A 6426-nucleotide genomic window follows, 5' to 3' on the forward strand; every position below is an offset into this window, starting at 1 on the left:
TGGAAACATACTATTGTCCCCAGGTATAACCTGAGGAATTGGTTCCAGGAGCCCCTGCATATAACAAAATCCATAGATGTTTAAGTCCCTTATCTAAAATGGTGGGGTACATATACATATCCAAAAAAATCTGCATATAAATGGACCTGCCTAATTCAAACTCATATTGTTCAAGGGTCAACTGCATTTAAAATTTTTGTGTTGTGTGACAGAAACCAACACAACATTATAAAGCAATTAGCCTCCAATTTAAGTATATAAATACAAATTTTGGCTTCTTTTCGCTCAATATTATACTGTTACCATTTATCCATGCTGGTGTGTGAGTGTCTGTATTTTGTTCATTTTCTTAATTATTTAGCATTCCATCACATGAATATATATCATTCATTTTTCCCTTCTATTGTTGATGGATATTAGTTAAGACTCTTTCCAATTTGAAGTTATCATAAATAATGCTGCTGTGAATACTTTTATATGCATTCTGTGGTACTCATGTGTATATATCTGTTGCATATATATCTAGGAGAGGAATTGCCAGATCATATGGCTATGTGTACTTTTAACTTTAGTAGATAATGTCTAATTTTTTTCTAAAATGTTTGTGTTAACTTCCATTCCCAGCAGCAATGCATGAGAATTCAGATTGTTCCATATCCTTGTCAAAACTTGGTATTATCAGTCTCAGGTTTTAGCCTGTTCTAGTGAACATGAGGCTTGATCTCTTTGCAGTTTTAATTTGCACTTCCCATGACTAATTAAACTTTTATATGTTTATTGCTATTTTAATATTATCCTTTATGGAGTACATGTTTAAATCTCTTGCCCATTTTTCCATGGTGTTATCTGTTATTTTCTTGACACTTTATAGAAGTCATTTATATGTTATGGATACAAATTTTTGTTATATGTTTCAAATATCTTCTCCCACTATACTGCTTGACTTTTGATTCTCTTAATGGCCTCTTTTGATGAACAGAAGTTTTTAATTCTAATGAAGTCCAACATCACTTTTCCTTTGCATTCGTGCCAAGTCATTTCAGTCACGTCCGACTCTTTGCGACACTATGCACTGTAGTTCGCCAGGCTCCTCTCTCCATAGAATTCTACAGGCAAGAATACTGGAGTGCCTTGCCATGCCTTCATCCAGGGGATCTTCCTGACCCAGGGACTGAACCTGCATCTCCTGCGGCTCCTGCATTGCAGTCAGACTCTTTATTGCTGACACACCTGGAAAGTCCCACTTCTCCTGTATGATTACATTTTTCCTGTCCTGTTTTAAACACCTTTCCCTATCTAGAGGTCCTATATTATCCTGTGGAAGTTTTGTTTTTTGCTCTTGACATTTAGATCTACAATCTATAGCCTAGAATTCATTTGGGGACAGGATGAAATGGTTGGATGGCTGACCTGACTCACTGACTCAATGGATATGAGTTTGAGCAAATTCCAGGAGACAGTGAAGGACAGGGAAGCCTTACAAGCTACAGTTCACGGGGTTGCAAAGAGTCAGACATGACTTAGTTACTGAGCAACAACAATAATCTCCATTCCCTGGTGTCACTCTCATGAATATGTTACTATGAAGGTTTCTAATGAATTGACCTTAAAATAGGGATATCATCCAGGAATATGGAGTCATTGTACAAGTCCTTCAAATCAGAAAGCTGAACCAGAAGAGGAAGCATAAAGACTCAACATACACTGTCACTAGCTTGAAGATGGTGGGGCCACATGAGGACTGTGGGCTGCCTCTAGGAACTAAGAGGCAAAGAAAAGTGAACCTCAGTCCCACAACTGCAAGCAATGGATTCTGCCACCAACCTGAATGAGCATGGAAGCAGATTCTTTCCCAGAGCCTCCTGAAAAGATCCTGGCAACTGACACCTTTACTTCAATTTTGGGAGACCCTGAACAGAGACCCTAGCCACACTATGCCAGACTTCTGACTTATAGAACTAAGATAATAAGCAAAGGCTATTCTAGACTGCTAAATCTGTGGTAATGTGTTACTGCTGCATGAATAGAGAACTGTTATAGTAGGCCATCTACTCTCTGGGAGGAGGGAGTCCAGCACAGGGAACAGGAGGGTAGCAGTCCTGAGTTGGGAGCATACTTGGCATACTCTAAGAAGAGCAAGTCGGCCAATGGGGTAGGAGTAGAGTGATGGGGAGTGGTCGGAAATGAGGTGAAAAATGCAATTAGGGGTCTATTGTGTAGGGCCTTAAAATTTTACAGGAAGTTATTGAAAAGTTTTGATCAGGAGAATGATGTAATAAGATTTTAAAGGATTGTAAAAAGATACCTCTGCTGTCACACAGTAATTCGCCACAAGGATAGATGTAGGAACAGTTAGGAATCTGCTGCAGTAGACAAGTAGAGAGATCATTATGGCTGGGACCAGCTGGTAAAGGCAGATGAGGAAAAGTTGAATACTGAATATATTTTGAAGATACAGCCTACAGGATTTGCTGATGGAGTGGATGGGGATAAGAGAAGGTGAGATGTGGAGATGGTGAGTAAGTTATTGGATGCACAAGTTTGGAAACTGTACAAGGAACTGACAGCAGATAGATGCTATTAAAGCCCCAATAGTGGAGGAGATTTCCCACAGAATGAATGTAATTAGAAACAAGGACTTCACTCTGTTAAGAGGCAATATTGAGAGATCTGGAAGAGGCAGAGTGAGTAAATGAGATGTTAGGAGAAACAGAAGGGTGGTGTCCCAAAAGCCAAAGGTCGCAAGGAGCAGGGAGTGGACCAGGAGACCAGAACTGAGAGTGAACAACTGGGTATGCAGCAAGGAGAGCACTGGTGGCCTTAATGAGACTGCTTTTGTGGAGTGGTTGGGTGATGTCAAGAGGACTGGAAGAAGCAGAGACAGTGAGTACAGACTCCTCTTGTTGAATAATTTTACTGCAAAGGGAAGCAGAGAAATGAGGCTATAGCCAAAGAGAAATGCAGGGTCAAGAGAGAAGGTAATTTTTCCTAAGCTGGGAGCTATTACAGCATGTGTTTGATGTTAATGGGAATGACCTAGCAGAGAGCAGGGATTTGTGCAGGAGGGGAAATGCCAGAACAGGGATCCAGGGCCCTGGAGAGGAGGCAGAATGAACAAGTGCAGAGGTCAACAGCTGGGAACACACATCAGGTGTGTGTGGATGTGTCCATGGAAGTAATTGTAACACCGGAACAGGTACACAGCACCGGACTCTTGACAGAGACACTCCTTTGATGCTGCCCGGGAGGCTCAGTCTTATCTCACATGCAAGGACAGAGGTTAAGTAACTTGCCTCTGGTTATCCATCAGTAGGGTCAGAGTCAGATGGTAGGTCTTTGAAATGAACTCAGAGAGAGAACCATTTGGAGGTTTTGATGAATTGGTTTTCTCAGCCCTGGGGATGATTTCTGCTTAGAATAATTAGAGACGACCTGGAGCAAGTCAGGCCTGCATGGTGGAGAGAGCTGAAAAAAATCAGAAAGAAAAAGATCTTGTAGCTTTGTGAACAGAGGAAGTTAAGAGTCAACATATATTAACTAGGTTAAGTAAGGTGTGTTTAAAAAAAAAATATGAAACTAGGAACAAAAAGCTAAAAAATTCTAATAGAGACAATATTTTATATCTGAACATATAATTTATAAGGTTTGTGCTCAGAAATCTCACCCTCTATAACAAAGTGGCTTGTTTGTACCTCAAATGTTACCTGGATCACATCACAGTGGTTCCAAGGCCTCACTCATACTGAAACTTGGCTACTATCACTATTTTTACCATGGGATATACATCACTCTGCTGGCAAAGGTCCATATAGTCAAAGCTATGGTTTTTCCATAGTCATGTACGGATGTGAGAGTTGTACCATAAAGAAGGCTGATGCATTTGAACTGTAGTGCTGGAGAAGGCTCTTGAAAGTCCCTCGGACAGCAAGGAGATCAAACCGGTCAATCCTAAGGGAAACCAACCCTGAATATTCACTGGAAGGACTGATGCTGAAGCTGAAGCTCCAATACTTTGGCCACCTGATGCGAAGAGCTTACTCATTTGAAAAGATCCCGATGCTGGGAAAGATTGAAGGCAGGAGGAGAAGAAAACAGTAGAGGATGAGATTGTTAGCATCATCGACTCAGTGGACATGAATTTGAGCAAACTCTGGGAGACAGTGAAGGACAGAGATGCCTGGCATGCCTCAGTCCATGGGCTCTCAAAGAGTTGGACGTGACTGCCCAGAGAGCAATCTGTCAGCTTCAGAATCCCAGGCTTCTGCCTTGTTCTTTTCAGGCTCCTGTGCCTGAAAATAGGCTGCCTGTTCACAGCCAAAACTCCGCTGTGTCTCTCCCCAAAGCCCTTGCTGCCCATGTTCATCACAGGTTGCCCTGTCTGGGCCAAGGACTGACTTCTCTGCCTGGCCTGAGTGACCAGCTCATGTAGAGTTCTGTGCAGAGTCAGGAAGAATATCCTACTTTCCAACCTGGGACACATTTTATTTCCAGACGTGAGACCCAGAGCCTTGATGGGCCATGAACCCTTCTGTGAGGCCCTGGCCTCACCCCTGTCCCAGTCTGCCACAGTGTTGACCATTTTCAACCTTCAGGGAGTCAAGTCCAGTTCAAAGGGATGGGCAAGGAGTGGACATGACACCATTTCTACCCCTTCTCCCTCTTTCCTTCGCATTCCTGCTCCCAATCCAAACCTCTCCTTTCTCTCCCTTTAAATCAAGGTGGCCAACAGCTGGGGAAGAAGCTGAGGTGCTCTGCATGCCAACAGTGTCTGTGCCCCAGAGCGGCTGCAAATGGCCACGTTTTTCTCCCCTGGCTCTCCAAGGGTGGACTGGCTGCAGGCACCTTATTAGAGTGAGAAAATGAAGAAAACGGGAAAAGATGATGGTTGGTGAAGAGCATCTCACCAACCTCCTTAAGTTCTGTGAGCAGTTGGGGGTTCCCTAGGCCTGTTTGCTTAGAACTGGTGAGCAAAGGAAAACAGGTTCTGGCTGGGTTCTCTGCATCTTACAAGAGAGAAGATGCTAAAGCTGACTTCCTTTTAGGCTGTAAGCTCCTGTGGGCAAGGACCATGTTTTAGCCTGACCTAGCGGAGTGCCATAAACAGACAAATGTAAACTGTGTGCAACTCAAGGGCAAGGAATGTGTCTGATACTTTGCTTGTTCTTTCCACAGGGTCTGAAGAGTGCTCACTTACACTAAAGGCTTATCACATGCCTGTGGACTAGTCATCATTGGGAAGCAGTTGGAATATCAGGCTAAGAGCACAGGAGTGGGAAACAGAGGAGCTTCCAGTCCCAGCTCTGCTCTGTCATCCTGAGAAAATCCCCCCACCTGTCTAAGCCCCACGTTCACATTTGTAGATAAGGACACCACCACTGCCCAGGGCTGTGTGAGGTCAGACGAAACAATGGGCTTGAAATTTCTGGGCACTGTAAACTTGACGCACTGGACAAAGGAAAGGTATATCTATTCTCCTTTTCCCTCTCTTCTGGGCTTCCCTGATGGCTCAGACGGTAAAGAATCCACCTGCAATGTGGGAGACCTGAGTTTAATCCCTGGATTGGGAAGATCCCCTGGATGACGGCATGGCAACCCACTCCAGTATTCTTGCCTGGAGAATCCCCATGGACAGAGGAGCCTGGTGGGCTACAGTCCATGAGGTCAGAAAGAGTAGGACACGACTGAGTGACTCAGCACAATATTCCCCTCTCTCTCACCACAATGTACACAAGGCACATTTTAGGAAACCTTGGAATTGATGAGCCAGCACCTTCCAACCAGCGGGGATAGGCCTACAATTTCAAGGCTGTTAGTACAACAACAAAGGGAAACACAGAAAGAGGAGACTACGTCCATGTAATCTGGGAGATAGACAGGAGGGCACTAAAAAAAAGACAGAAAAACTCAGGATCCCAGACAGAAAACATATCCTCAGGTCCAGGCCACTCAGCTGCTTTTGCAGATTCCCTGAGTCAGAATCAAGTGTGCAGCAAGTTAGGGGAACAAGAGGCTTTATTTAAGGAGATACAGGCAGTTTTTACTTTTCCTGCAACCAAATATGTTAGAAATAAAGCCTCATCTGGGGTCTCCCTAAAGCTAATGAGACTAAGTTGACAGTTCATTGACTTGCTTCGCAGAATTTATTTTATGAGTGTCTCTAATCCACATGGTTCCTCTTTGCTTTGGGACTCAACCAAGGGCAACTCCAGAAATCCCATCGGCTTATTTATACTTACCATGTCGCCTCAGACACAGTGTGTGCCCAATCAACATAATTATTATTCCATTCTGAGAAAGCAAACACCATTTTAGAGATGACTAATCCACATGAGCATTCACATGCATGCATGTCATACACATTTATGTGTGTGTCTGAATGCTTAAGTTAGAATTATAAATTTCCCACATCTATTGGGCTTCCTGTTC

The 6426-nt window shown here is 43.4% G+C and overlaps 1 long non-coding RNA gene across 1 annotated transcript in view; it reads left to right on the top strand.

Annotated features, from left to right (window-relative positions):
- The window catches only part of LOC145514740 (uncharacterized), a 44477-nt gene extending 38377 nt beyond the window's left edge, over positions 1-6100 (top strand). Inside the window, exon 5 of the long non-coding RNA XR_014060431.1 lies at positions 5173-6100. This is a non-coding gene — a long non-coding RNA (uncharacterized LOC145514740). The remainder of the gene's footprint in view (positions 1-5172) is intronic.
- Positions 6101-6426: the final 326 nt, after the last annotated feature.

The sequence above is a fragment of the Giraffa tippelskirchi genome, chromosome 7 (genome assembly GCF_054371585.1).
Source record: "Giraffa tippelskirchi isolate mGirTip1 chromosome 7, T2T-mGirTip1v1.2.pri, whole genome shotgun sequence".
Taxonomy (NCBI): Eukaryota; Metazoa; Chordata; class Mammalia; order Artiodactyla; family Giraffidae; genus Giraffa; species Giraffa tippelskirchi.